General features: G+C 44.7%; 1 protein-coding gene across 4 annotated transcripts in view; it reads right to left on the bottom strand.

Moving 5' to 3' along the window:
• Window positions 1–13,113, bottom strand: part of LOC132823131 (fibroblast growth factor receptor-like 1) — a 163,533-nt gene that overhangs the window by 73,404 nt on the left and 77,016 nt on the right. The window lies entirely within an intron of this gene.

Consider the following 13,113-nt stretch of genomic DNA (forward strand, 5'->3'; position numbering starts at 1 on the left):
CTGACAAGTGGCAAGTAACATTTGTGCTTGACTAGTGCCAGGCAATGACCATCTCCAATAAGAGATGATCGAACCACCACTCCTTTGATGTTCAAGCACATTACCATCACTGACTCCCCCACTACCAACATCCTGGGGGTGATCATTGCCCAGAAACCGAACTGCACTATCCATATAAACACAATGGCCACAAGAACAGGACTTAGAATTGGAATACTTTGGCAAGAACACTGACCCCAAAGCCTGTCCACCATCGACAAAGCACAAGTCAGGAGGGTGATGGAATACTCCCCACTTGCCCTGGATAGGGGCAGCTCCAACAACACTCAAGAATGATGTGGAGGTGCTGGTGTTGGATTGGGGTGGACAAAGCTAAAAACTACACACCGGGTTATAGTCCAACAGGTTTAATTGGAAATACTAGCTTTCGGAGCGCTGCTCCTTCATCAGGTGGTTGTTTCCAATTAAAACTGTTGGACTATAACCTGGTGTTGTGTGATTTTTAACTTTGAACCCTCAAGAAGCTTGACACCATCTGGGACAAAGTAGCCCCCGCTTGATTGGCACCTCATCCACAAACCTCCACTCCCTCCCCCACCGACACTCAGTAGCAGCAGCGTGCACTATCTAAAGATGCATTGTAGAAATTCACCAAAGATCCTCAAACAGCACCTTCCAAACCCATGACCACTTCCATCTGGAAGAACAAGGGTAGCAGATACATGGGATCATCACCACCTTCAAGTTCCCCTCCAAGCCACTAACCTTCCTGACAAGGCCGTCCCTTTGCTGTCACTGGGTCAAAATCCTGGAATTCCCTCCCTAAGGCCACTGTGGGTCAACCCACAGCAGGTGGGACTGCAACTGTTCAAGAAGGCAGCTCATCACCACCTTCTCAAGGGGCAACTAGGGATGGGTAATAAAGGTTGGACGAGTCAACAATGTACATTTCTCAGAGTAATAATAAAAAAATAAAGTGCAGACAGATATAGATGTGGACAAGCGAGTGGGCAAAAATCCAGTAGATAATGTATGATGTGGGAAAGTGTGGAGTTGTTTCTTTGGCAGGTAGGACTTTTTAAAAATCAGAGTATTACTTAAATGGAAAATGACTGGAACATTTGAGACACTGAGTGACCTAACTGAGACATGAAGGGTTAGCATGTAGGTCAAGCAGTTAAGAAGGTGAAGTGCATAAGGTGCTGAATGGTTTTGCTGAGGTGGACTCAGGAAGGATGGTTCTTCTTGTGGGTGAGTCCAGAGCTGGGGCATGTCATCATATTTTTAGGGGTCACACCTTTAGGACTTTTCGAGATGAATTTTCATTTTCTCTATCCGGGAGTTGTGCAGAATTAGAAGGTGGTGGAGGTGCGGTCATCAGACACTTCTAAGGTGGAGTAAGTCAGATTATTGTCAGGATTAGAGTGGTGCTGGAAAAGCACAGCAGGTCAGGCAGCAACCGAGGAGCAGGAAAATCGACATTTCAGGTCAAAACCCTTCATCAGGAATAAGACAGGTTATTGTTAAGCACATGAATCAAAAGTTTTTAGGGATAGATGGGAACATGGTTTTTAAAACATAGACAGATCAGCCATGATCTTACAGAGTGTGGACAAGCTGAAAGGGGTTGATTAGCCTGTTTCTCCTCCTAATGTATTCATTCATATAACATATAAATGCATACAACAGTGAACGATATAAAGTCCACAGGGAAACACTTGTGAAACATAGCAAGGTATTATGTACCATTGATTGAGGATAATTCTATAATTCCAATGCAGAGCTGTGCAGAAAGCAGGCAACAAAGAAATCGATTGTAACCTTGCAGCCCTCTCTCTGCTCCATACTCGCTCCTTTTGGGAATTCGGAATTATGGAATTACTTTCTCTGTATGAAAATATGCAGCATGGTGTGTTACAGTATATTCTGTGTTACACTGAATCTTGTTGAACACTATTATTCTGTACATTTAATAGGCAGCATATGGCAAAAAAGATCGAGATAAATTTGTGATTTTCATCTTAAATTTCATCTCAAACACCGCTCATCGCATGATTCAGATCTGCCTGAGGAAAGTTCGGCTATATATTGTATCCAGTTTTGAACAAGGCTATGGCCCTTAAAGGTTTAACATTCATGTTACATTTACTCCATTGATTCCACTGATATGAAGAAAGAGCTCCTCCAGCTATAAAAGGAAGCATCTCGAACAGTATAGCACAGAACAGGCCCTTCAGCCCACAATGTTGTGCTGGTGTATCTGCACCAGCGCCTTAAGGACCTCATAGTTAAGACTAACCAAATGTAATGGTATTTACTGCAATACAGAGAGCCATACAGCATGGAAACAGACCCTTCGGCCCAACCAGTTCCATGCTGACCGTAAACCCAAATTAAATTAGTCTCACCTGCCTGTTCCTGGCCCATATCCCTCCAAAATTTTCCTATTCATCTATTTACCTAATGTCTTTTAAACATTCTAACTGCACCCACATCCACCACTTCCTCAGGAAGCACATCCCACCCACTAACCACCCTCTGTGGAAAAAACTGGACCCTCATGTCTTTTAAAATCCCTCTCCTCCCACCTTAAAAATGTGCCCCCTTGTCTTGAAACTTCCCCATCAGAGGGAAAAGACATCTACCATTAACTTATCTATACCCCTCATGACTTTATAAACTTCTAGTCGGTCACCTCTCAACCTCCTATGCTCCAGGGAAAAAGTCCCAGCCTATCAAGCCTTTCTTTATAACTCACACCTTCTATACCCGGCAACATCCTGGTAAATCACTGCTGAACCCTCTCCAGCTTAATCATATCCTTCCTATAACAGGGCGACCAGAATGGGACACAGTATTCCAGAACAGGCCTCACCAATGTCCTGTACAACCTCAATACGACGTCCCATCTCCTACACTCAAAGGACAGAGCAATGAAGACAAGTGTGCCAAATGACTTTTTAACCACTCTGTCTATATGTGATGCAAACTTCAAAGAATTATGTACAGAAATAAATCTTTGGACCTTGACAGTGGTGCATTCTTTATCACTAATTATTAGATAGGCCCAAAACAAAACAAAGACAAAGGAGGGTTAGTGCAAGTGAACTGCCTTAAACTACCCTGGTCCAGTACCACATTCTGGGAGAGGTGGCAAATACTACATAGCACTGGATGACCACAGCCAGGGCAACAAGGAGTTGAAAAGTGAAGGTGAAGCAATATCTGGTGACTGGGTACGATCATCTGCCTGGCTTCCTGACCCCGGAATAGTGTGGGGTCCAGTCGGAAAAGGGAAAAGTTGAAAAGATAGCATAAAGGTAGGGCACTGTTTAATTACAATGCCACTAACCTAAAGAGTCATCCAGCACGGAAACAGACCCTTCGGTCCAACCAGTCCATGCTGACCAGGATTCCCAAAATAATCTAGTCCCACCTGCCTGCTCCCTCCAAACCTTTCCTACTCCTGAACTGGTTCAAATGTTGTAACTGCACCTGCATCTACCACTGCCTCTGACAGTACATTGCACTGGTAAATCTAATTAGAATGGTCTGGGAAAGGGTCACTCCACCCGAAAAGTTAACCCGGATTTCTCTCCATGGATGCTGTCAGACCTGCTGAGCTTTTCCGGCAATCTCCGTTTTACTTTCTGATTTGCAACATCTGCAATTCTTCGAATTTTTAGAAAGTGCTTGTGTTCGTTTTACCGTCCTTGTGAGCACATAACAAAACATCCCTTCCCACTGGTTTGCAATGCTGCTATAAGTCAATGCATTTGTCCATTCCAAAATCTTATTCGGTCTAAGGAGGGGCTTGTATGAGATTCCCCACTGAAACTGGCCAAGTCTGCAGACACAATGAGGACCAGATCCTTTCACCTTTCTGAAGGGCTCAATTGTCTTCTCCAAGTATTTTCCATCAGCCAATACACTCCTGAGGACAGGAGGGTGGATGATACACAGGGTCTACATGGAACCTTAGATTACAAGTGCTTACTCCTCAACAGTGGTGCACTCTTTACCACTAATTATTAGATAGGCTGTAGAGAGAGAGAGACTGAATAGGCTGAAATGTCTATTGGAGTGTGTTGGAGGCTGAGGGCTCACTTTATAGAGATTTCTAAAATCACGAGGGGCCTGGATAAGGTGAATAGACAAGGTCTTTACCCTGGGGCCAGAGATTCCAGAACTAGAGGGCATAGGTTAGGGTGAGAGGGGAAAGATATAAAAGGGATCTAAGGGGCAACATTAGAGAGTGTAGTGTGTCTGAAATGTGCTGCCAGAGGAAGTGGTGGAGGCTGGTACAATGACAACATTTAAAAAGTGTCTGGCTGGGTACATGAATAGGAAGGGTTTAGAGGGGATATGGGCCAAGTGCTGGCAAATGGGACTAGATTCGGTTAGGATATCAGGTAGGCATGGACGAGTTGGACCGAAGGGTCTGTTTCCGTGTTATACATCTCTATGACTCTATGACTTGCAAGAACAAGACCTACCAGGTTCCTCCTGGTGTGTGGGCTTCCCATCAGCTGCTGTACCTGTGCCTGCTGGCTGGAGCTTATTTTGTCTGTTTTACCTGACCCCTTTCCAGATTCCGGATCTTCCTTTGTGATATTGGATTCCGCTCTCAACAGAGAAGCCCTTTATCCAAATCTAGATTCCAGACTCTTTACTTCTCTTCTTTCCCCTGACCTTCAAGCATTTCTTTCTGAACCAGAATTAATGCCAAAACCTTCTGTTTATTATCCACAGCCCGAAGTACCGGAGAGGCAGAGGGCCTCACTGACAGGAACCATTTAAGGGATATACTTATTTATTTTCACCACTGGACAGAGAATTTTCCTCTGTTGAAGGAACCTGTTGATATTAATTTCTATAGACAAAACTACTTCAAAGTGGAAATCTGCTTGCAAATCTCATTAACTGACAATCTCCTTGATGGTGCTTGACAGATCTTTTAGCACTAAAGGATAAAAAACCTCAGTTTCATCCAGATCAACCTTTGCTAGTTGATGTCATTACAATTGTTCGCATTGCCCATGGGCTTCGACAGGGTGAGTGGTTCATCTTTACCAGTGCTGTTCACTATACCAGTGCAAGTTTAAAGCTGTTATCATGAAGTGGGGGGTGGACACAAGGTTTGGAAGTGACGGGATTCACAGTTGAATAATCTTCTTGTGTCTGGAGTAGGATTGTACAGGTGTGGACACCACATTATGGGAAGGATGTGAAAGCATCTGGAGAGAACCCAGAAGCGGTTTACAAAACTGGTTCCAGGGGATGAGAAACTTCAGTGAGGAGGATAGACCGAAGAGGTTGGGTCTGTTCTCCTTGGATCTGATAAAGATCTTCAAAATCAGGAATGGGTTGGATAAAGTAGATAAGGAGAAATTCTTCCCGTGTGTAAAAAGCATTGAGTTAGAGTGATCAGCGAAAGAAGCAAGAGGGAAGTGAGGAAACACTTTTGCACTGAACGATTAGTCAGGGTACGGAATGCACTGGTTGGAAGTGTGGTGGGGCAAGGTTCAGCTGAGACATCCAGTGGGACTTTGGATGATAAAAAATACTTTGCAAGGATATTGGGAGTAGGCAAGAGGTTGGTAGTAGAGAAATGAGGCCCATTTAACAAGTCAGCAAAGGCACAATGGGCCAAATGGGCTTTTTCTGGACAGTAAGACTTCTGTGATACTGTGAATGCTTGCCTAGTAAGAAGGACCTGAGATTTAGCAGTGCCCATCCATTGCATCGTCCATCATCTACAAGAAAGGAGTGCAAGTGATGGGTGAGTGGATCTGCGTACAGGGTGTGGTGAGGGACTTGGCATCATTGAATGGATTCTGGATCAGTGGTGCTGGAAGAGCACAGCAGTTCAGGCAGCATCCGAGGAGCAGCGAAATCAACATTTCTGGCAAAAGCCCTTCATCAGGAATAAAGGCAGTGAGCCTGAAGCGTGGAGAGATAAGCTAGAGGAGGGTGGGGGTGGGGAGAAAGTAGCATAGAGTACAATAGGTGAGTGGGGGAGGGGATGAAGGTGACAGGTCAGGGAGGAGAGGGTGGAGTGGATAGGTGGAAAAGGAGCTAGGCAGGTCAGACAAGTCCGGACAAGTCATAGGGACAGTGCAGAGCTGGAAGTTAGAAACTAGGGTGAGGTGGGGGAAGGGGAAATGAGGAAACTGTTGAAGTCCACATTGATGCCTTGGGGTTGAAGTGTTCCGAGGCGGAAGATGAGGCGTTCTTCCTCCAGGCATTGGGTGGTGAGGGAGTGGCGATGGAGGAGGCCCAGGACCTCCATGTCCTCGGCAGAGTGGGAGGGGGAGTTGAAATGTTGGGCGGTGTGCTTGATTGGTGCGGGTGTCCCGGAGATGTTCCCTAAAGCGCTCTGCTAGGAGGCGCCCAGTCTCCCCAATGTCGAGGAGACCACATCGGGAGCAACAGATACAATAAATGATATTAGTGGATGTGCAGGTAAAACTTTGATGGATGTGGAAGGCTCCTTTAGGGCCTTGGATAGAGGTGAACGGAGTTGAATTACAAAGTATTCATCAACAAGATTGCTATCTTGTCATAGAGTCACACAGCATGGAAACAGATCCTTCGGTCCAAACATAATCCCAAACTTACCGCTAGTCCCAGCTGCCTGCTCCTAGCCTGTATCTCTCCAAACCTTTTCTAATTATGTACTTATTCAAATGTCTTTTAAATGTTGTAATTGTACCCACACCCATCACTTCCTCAGGAAGTTCATTCCACACACAAACCACCCCCTGTGTAAAATGATTGCCCTCTTGTCTTTCTCAAATCTCTCTCCTCTCACCTTAAAACAATGCCTCCTAGTCTTGAAAACCCCACCCTTGGGAAAAGACACCCGCCAGTTAACTCATCCGTGTCCTTCATGATTTTGTAAACCTCTATACGGTCACCCCTCAGCCTCCTAAGCTCCAGTGAAAGAAGTCCCAGTCTATCCAGCCTCTCCTTATAGCTCAGGCCTCCATTCCTGGCAACATCCTGGTAAACCTCTTCTCAACCTTCTCCAGCTTAACAATTTCATGTTTCAATATTTTAATTTTTTCATCTATCACATTTTCCCTTTCCTGGTTGAGACCTTACAAGGGCCAATCTTGGGTGGCACAGACAATCCTCAAACACACCATCACCTGCTACAATGCCAGTTGAGACAGTGCTTGATCATAACAGTGCACGGCTCTTCATGTGGACAGCAGCTTTGTATCTGTCACTGAAGGAGCAATGATGGGAATTTAACATTGGGTAGCACCATTCCCAAACACCGGTTACATTGCAAAGCGATTCTGCCTACAACCAAGCTGCTGCAGAATCTGAAATCAGTGACTTACCAACCTAATTACCCAAAATGATCTTGCAATGATCTCTCTGCCTATAAATTCTGTGTCTGCGCATTTGCCCCCACTTCAGTTGATGAAGGGGCAGCCCTTTGAAAGCTTGTGATACTATACAGGCCGCTTTGGTACAAAGCGTGTTTCCTCAACCCAAATTAGCTATAACGCGATTGACGAATTGTGGATGCTGTTTGGGTAATGCAAACTTTCTACTGAACGGGTATCGCGATTTTCTATTAGTAATCTTCCACAGCGTGATTTTCCATAGTGATAGCGTGATTCTCTATAGCACAGGTTTGCAGATGAGCACATCTGTCGTGTTATAGCAGAACGCCCTGTATCCTGGTGTGGTGTGAATTCTGACTTTACAGACACGTACAGCTGTTAGCCCAGTAACATAGTTTGGAAAAAAAACCTGCTTTCAGTCCGGGGCACCATCCCATGGATGTACTGACTTTGGAGAGATTGTAGTGTAGATCGATTCGAATAATACTTGGTTAAATGTGTTAAATTATAAGGATAGGGTAAATACAGAAGGCTTACACTCCCTTGAATTTTGAAGATTATGGGGTGTTCTAATTGAGATGGTCACAATGATTAAAGGATTTGACAGGATGGACGGAGGACGATATCATCTGGCAGAGGGAACCCAAAGTCTAATCTTTTAATTAGATCAATGGCTGAAATCAGGAAGTCCTCATTTATGTGAAGGGTTGTGAACAGCTAGAAATTCCTCCCCACGAAAACCTCTGAGAGTTGGTTAATTGAACATTTACAAACGGAGATGGATAGACTGTGTTAGGCCAGAGTATGAATGATGATGGAGCAAAGTCTTGGTCCAATTGAACAGGGGACCCTGTATTCGGGCCTGAATGGTTTTACTGCTGTTCCTGCGTTACGCAAGGGATTTAGTAAAACTCTGATTAATGATCCAAGTCCAAACATAGGCAGTGGGCATTTTCCCAATTTCCTGACCTTCCCATATACTGGCCTGACAAACAGCAGCCAAGTCACACTATTCACAAACGCAGAGACCTCAAACTGTTTTGTAGACAGCTTCGGAAGTGTGGGCACTGTTGTAACATTAATATTCAAAGAGCAAAATGCCATAATCAGGACCAGATAATGGCAGGGGGTAATTGAGGGTAAATGAAGAGCAGGACAGCAGGAATAACTCCTCGGCTCCTTTTGCAAATAGCTAATGCCCTATTGTACATCCACCTGTGGCAGGGTCTCTGGGCTGGGTATCCCAGCTGAGCAATGGACCTCGAATAGTGCAGAATTCTCTCAGCGCTCTGCTGGTGCTTCAAGTTTCATTTCTGCACTGCAATCCTGGAGTGGAACTTGAACCCACGAACTTCCTGACTCACTGTTAGAGAATTGCCAACTGAGTCACAAATAATTCAATTTATTTTTGAGTTAAGGTCAAACTTTCACATTATTTTCCACAATATATACATTCACACACACACACACACACACACACACAATAATCAAATAGAACTCCTACAATGTGGAAGTAGGCCACACCAAACCTCTGAAGAGGACCCCATCCAGACCCATACCCTGTGATTCCCATGGCTAATCCATCAAGCCTGCACACCCCCAGCCACTTTAGCATGGACAATCCACCTTACCTATGCACATTTGGAGGAACTCCACGCAGTCACAGGGAGAATATGCAAACCCCACACAGGCAATCACCTGAGGCTGGGATTGAACCCAGGTCTGTAGTATTGTGCAGCAGTAACACTAACCCACAGAGCCACGTGATGCTCAAGTACTAGCTCTGCTATGAGGGGAGCACAAGGCTGAAGAGAAAGGGAAGATGATTATGAAAGCTTGCAGATTGAATTGGACCGTGGGGATGTCAGAAGTCACAAAATTGCAGAAATGTTAAGAGGCCGGCACTTTGTCTGCCCTCTCCCCTGTCACTCTGCATTTCACTCCTTTCCCAGGAACAATATGCAGAGTAACGGGGGAGAGGGCAGTCGAGTCTAAGTGCAGTTGTGCTCAAAGAGCTGACAGTTACTAAGCTAACAGGCACGCTAACCCCCAATCCCTCCCTGTGCACTCTGCCAGCATTTCTTGGGAGAGGATTTTAAAAAAAGAACCTGCTGCATTTTCAGTGAACGCGTTGAGACTTTCAGCACATGATCCCCCTTCAGTTTGGCTCTGGGGACAATTGAAAGCAGGAAAGGTTGTGGACTGAGTGGGCCCACCTCCTTCCCTTGGCTGTCAGTCAATGTTACACGAGTCACTGTCAAACCGATCCCAACAGGAGAAGATAAATCCACAAATACTGGATGTTTTGTTACTTCAAGTTCTGTTTTGAAAGTTTCCATTTTCTAATATATTCTATTTGTCAGATGGTTCTGTGAAGGAAGGCATGTACTCATCACCAACTCTTGACCCATTAACCCTTTGAGGGGATGCACGCTCCTTCTCGTATAATGTACATTCAGTCAACGCGAATTCGCTGTATGGACAAATAGGGGACTCTGTGTCTGAAATTTGGGTGGCATGGTAGCTCAGTGGTTAGCACTGCTGCCTCACAGCCCTAGGGTCCCAGGTTCAATTCCAGCCTCAGGCAACTGCCCGTGTGGAGTTTGCATGTTCTCCCCGTGTCTGTGTGGGTTTCCTCCGGGTGCTCCGGTTTCCTCCCACAGGTCAGGTGGATTGGCCATGCTAAATTTGTCCCTAGCGTTAGGTACATCAGTCAGAGGGAAGTGGGTCTGGGTAGGTTACCCCTCGGTGTGGACTTGTTGGGCCGAAGGGCCTGTTTCCACACTGTAGGGAATCTAATCTAACCTTTTAAAACGTGTGTTGGCTGTAACTATAAGTGTTATTTTTATTGCACAATTTTTATATGTCGCAGGGTCGCAGCAGAATGCAACTATCGCATAACAGCAGAACTCCCAGTATCGCGAATGAACAGATTTGCTTCAGTCACACTTTCAGATGTAAATCGGTTGACTATCAGAGATTCACATTCCTGGTGGATAATTTATTCACCTGGATAGAGGTCAGTTCAAAATAGACTGCACCCCAATACTTGGCAGCAGTATTGACTCCCATATTTATACCTGTGTTTTCACCCATAGCTGGCCAGGATAGCGTACAAGTATATAAGTCTTGATAAAGTGAATAGCCATGATCTTTTCCCCAGGGTGGGGGAGTCCAAAAACTACAAGGCATAAGGTTTAAGGCGAGAGGTTCAGAAGTTACACAACTTCAGGTTTATTTGAAATCACAAGCTTTTGGAACACTGTCCCTTCTGAAAGCTTGTGATTTCAAGTAAACTTATTGGACTATAACCTGGTGTCATGTGACTTCTGACTTTGTCCATCCCAGTCCAACACCGCCACCTCCACATTAAGGTGAGAAGAGAAAGATTTAAAAGGGACCTAAGGGGCAACTTTTTCACACAGAGGGTAGTACATGTACGGAATGAGCTGCCGGAGGAAGTGATAGAGGCTGGTACAATTACAACATTTAAAAGGCATCTGGATGGGTGTATGAATAGGAAGGGTTTAGAGGGATATAGGCCAAATGCTGGCAAATGGGACTAATTTAATTTAAGAAATCTGGTCAGCATGGACATGTTGGACAGAAGGGTCTGTTTCCATGCTGTACATCATCATAATTCTATGACTCTCAGTACTTGAGAAAGAATGTCCACATTCTCCGTGCATCAGTGGTATTTGTTTGTGTACCTTTACTTTCTCTCTTTAACCATGTCCTATTATCTCACACTCTCGGTACTGCAGCTTTACCTCTCCCTTGCTCTCTGTACTTCACCCAGTCGTCAAACTGTTAGGGTGCAGAGGAGGAAATTGTCTGATTATGTCTGACCCAGCTCTCTGAATGAACAGTTCACATTGAGCTGTCCTCCTACTTTCTTCCTGTAACTCAGTACTTTATTCCTTTTCAAAAGACTATCCAATTCCTTTTCCAAATGTCTTGACTGAACACTGTTTTGTCTATTCACTGTTTGCTTTTCTCCTGTTTGCTCTTTCTCCTCTGCATTGTCCATATCCCCTTACCTGCCCATTGTTTACCCTCTTTCCTTCCATGTGTTCTCCATTCCCTTCTCTTTCTCTTTCACAGAAATTTATCCTAATTTACATCGTTCCTGCTCTCCTTCCTGCCCCATTCGATATCTATAACATCCTTAATTTATCTTCCTGTGTCTGTTTTATGTCTCCAATCTGTATCTCTCTCTCGCTCTCTCTTTCTCCCTGTCTGTCTTTCTCTCTCACACACTTTCATTCTTAGTTGATCTGTGGTTCTTTAGCTTCTGTTTGTCACTGTGGATCCTTTCCAACGTCAGTGTCTGTTTTACTCGTCTGTCTAATAGTGATTATAATTGGATTCACAAAAGCAGATGATTTGTATGTAGCACCAGTTGCACACTGGGTTAGATTGACACTTTAACAAATAGCTCAGCGCCAAATGTACTATTTTTGAAGACAAAGAGGTTTTGTTAGTAAGTCAAGGTTCTGTTTTGGAACGGGTTGACATTACCTCAGTAACATTAAAGAAGGAGGCAGGAATTTTACACTTTTGTACATGCTGTTGTGAGACTTTCCACCCTGGAAAATGAACAGGCTGATGGAGAATTTGGGGAAGGGATAGTCAGGTTATCCGGCTGATAACCCAAATGCCAATTTGTTTTGATTTTGGTCAAAATTGTAGACGTTAAAAATCTTCCTTGCTCATTGCCTCAATGCGGCAATATGGGGAGGGAACAGTTTAGCCCCATTTTGGACAAAGTTAGAAATCACACGACACCAGGTTATAGTCCACCAGGTTTATTTGGAAGCACACACCATCTGATGAAGGAGCAGCGCTCTGAAAGCTAGTGCTTCCAAATAAACCTGGTGGACTATAACTTGATGTTGTGTGATTTCCAAGGAGAAAGTGGGGACTGCAGATGCTGGAGATCAGAACTGAAAATGTGTTGCTGGAAAAGCACAGCAGGTCAGGCAGCATCTAAGGAGCAGGAAATTCGACGTTTCGGGCATAAGCCCTTCATCAGGAATGAAGGGCTGATGAAGGGCTTATGTCCGAAACGTCAAATTTCCTGTTTCTTGGATGCTGCCTGACCTGCTGCGCTTTTCTAGCAACACATTTTCAGTTGTGTGATTTCCAACAGTTTAGTGGTATTATCACTGTTGGGTACAAGAGTCAGGATGTCATATTGCAGCTTTATAAGATTTTGGTTAGGCCATTCTGCATTCAATTCCAGTCGCCCCATGACAGGAAGGAAGTGGAGGCTTTGGAGCAGGAGCAGAAGAGGTTTACCGGGGTGCTGCCGGGATTAGAGGGTATGAGCTCAAAGGAGAGACTAGAAAAACTCAGGTTGTTTTCTCTGGAGCAGTGGAGGCTGAGGAGAGACTTGATAGAAGTCTATAAAATTATGAGATGCATAGATAGAGTTGATAGTCAGAATCTTTTCCCCACAATTGAAATGTCTAAAACTTGAGGGCATGCATTTAAGGTGAGGGGGTGGGGGAGATGTTCAAATGAGACAGGGGCAAGCTTTTTCACACAGAGAGTGGTAAGAGTCTGGGACGGGCTGCTAGGGGTGGTGGTGGTGGTAGATAATGTATGGGTGTTTAAAGGACTTTTAAATAAGCATATGGCTACGCAAGGAATGGAGGGATATGGACTAAGGGCAGAAGGGATTAATTTAGTTTGGCGTCATGTTCACCATAACATCGTGGGCCCAAGGCCCCATCCCTGTGCTGTATTG

Source organism: Hemiscyllium ocellatum, chromosome 16 (assembly GCF_020745735.1).
Source record: "Hemiscyllium ocellatum isolate sHemOce1 chromosome 16, sHemOce1.pat.X.cur, whole genome shotgun sequence".
In the NCBI taxonomy this organism is placed as follows: Eukaryota; Metazoa; Chordata; class Chondrichthyes; order Orectolobiformes; family Hemiscylliidae; genus Hemiscyllium; species Hemiscyllium ocellatum.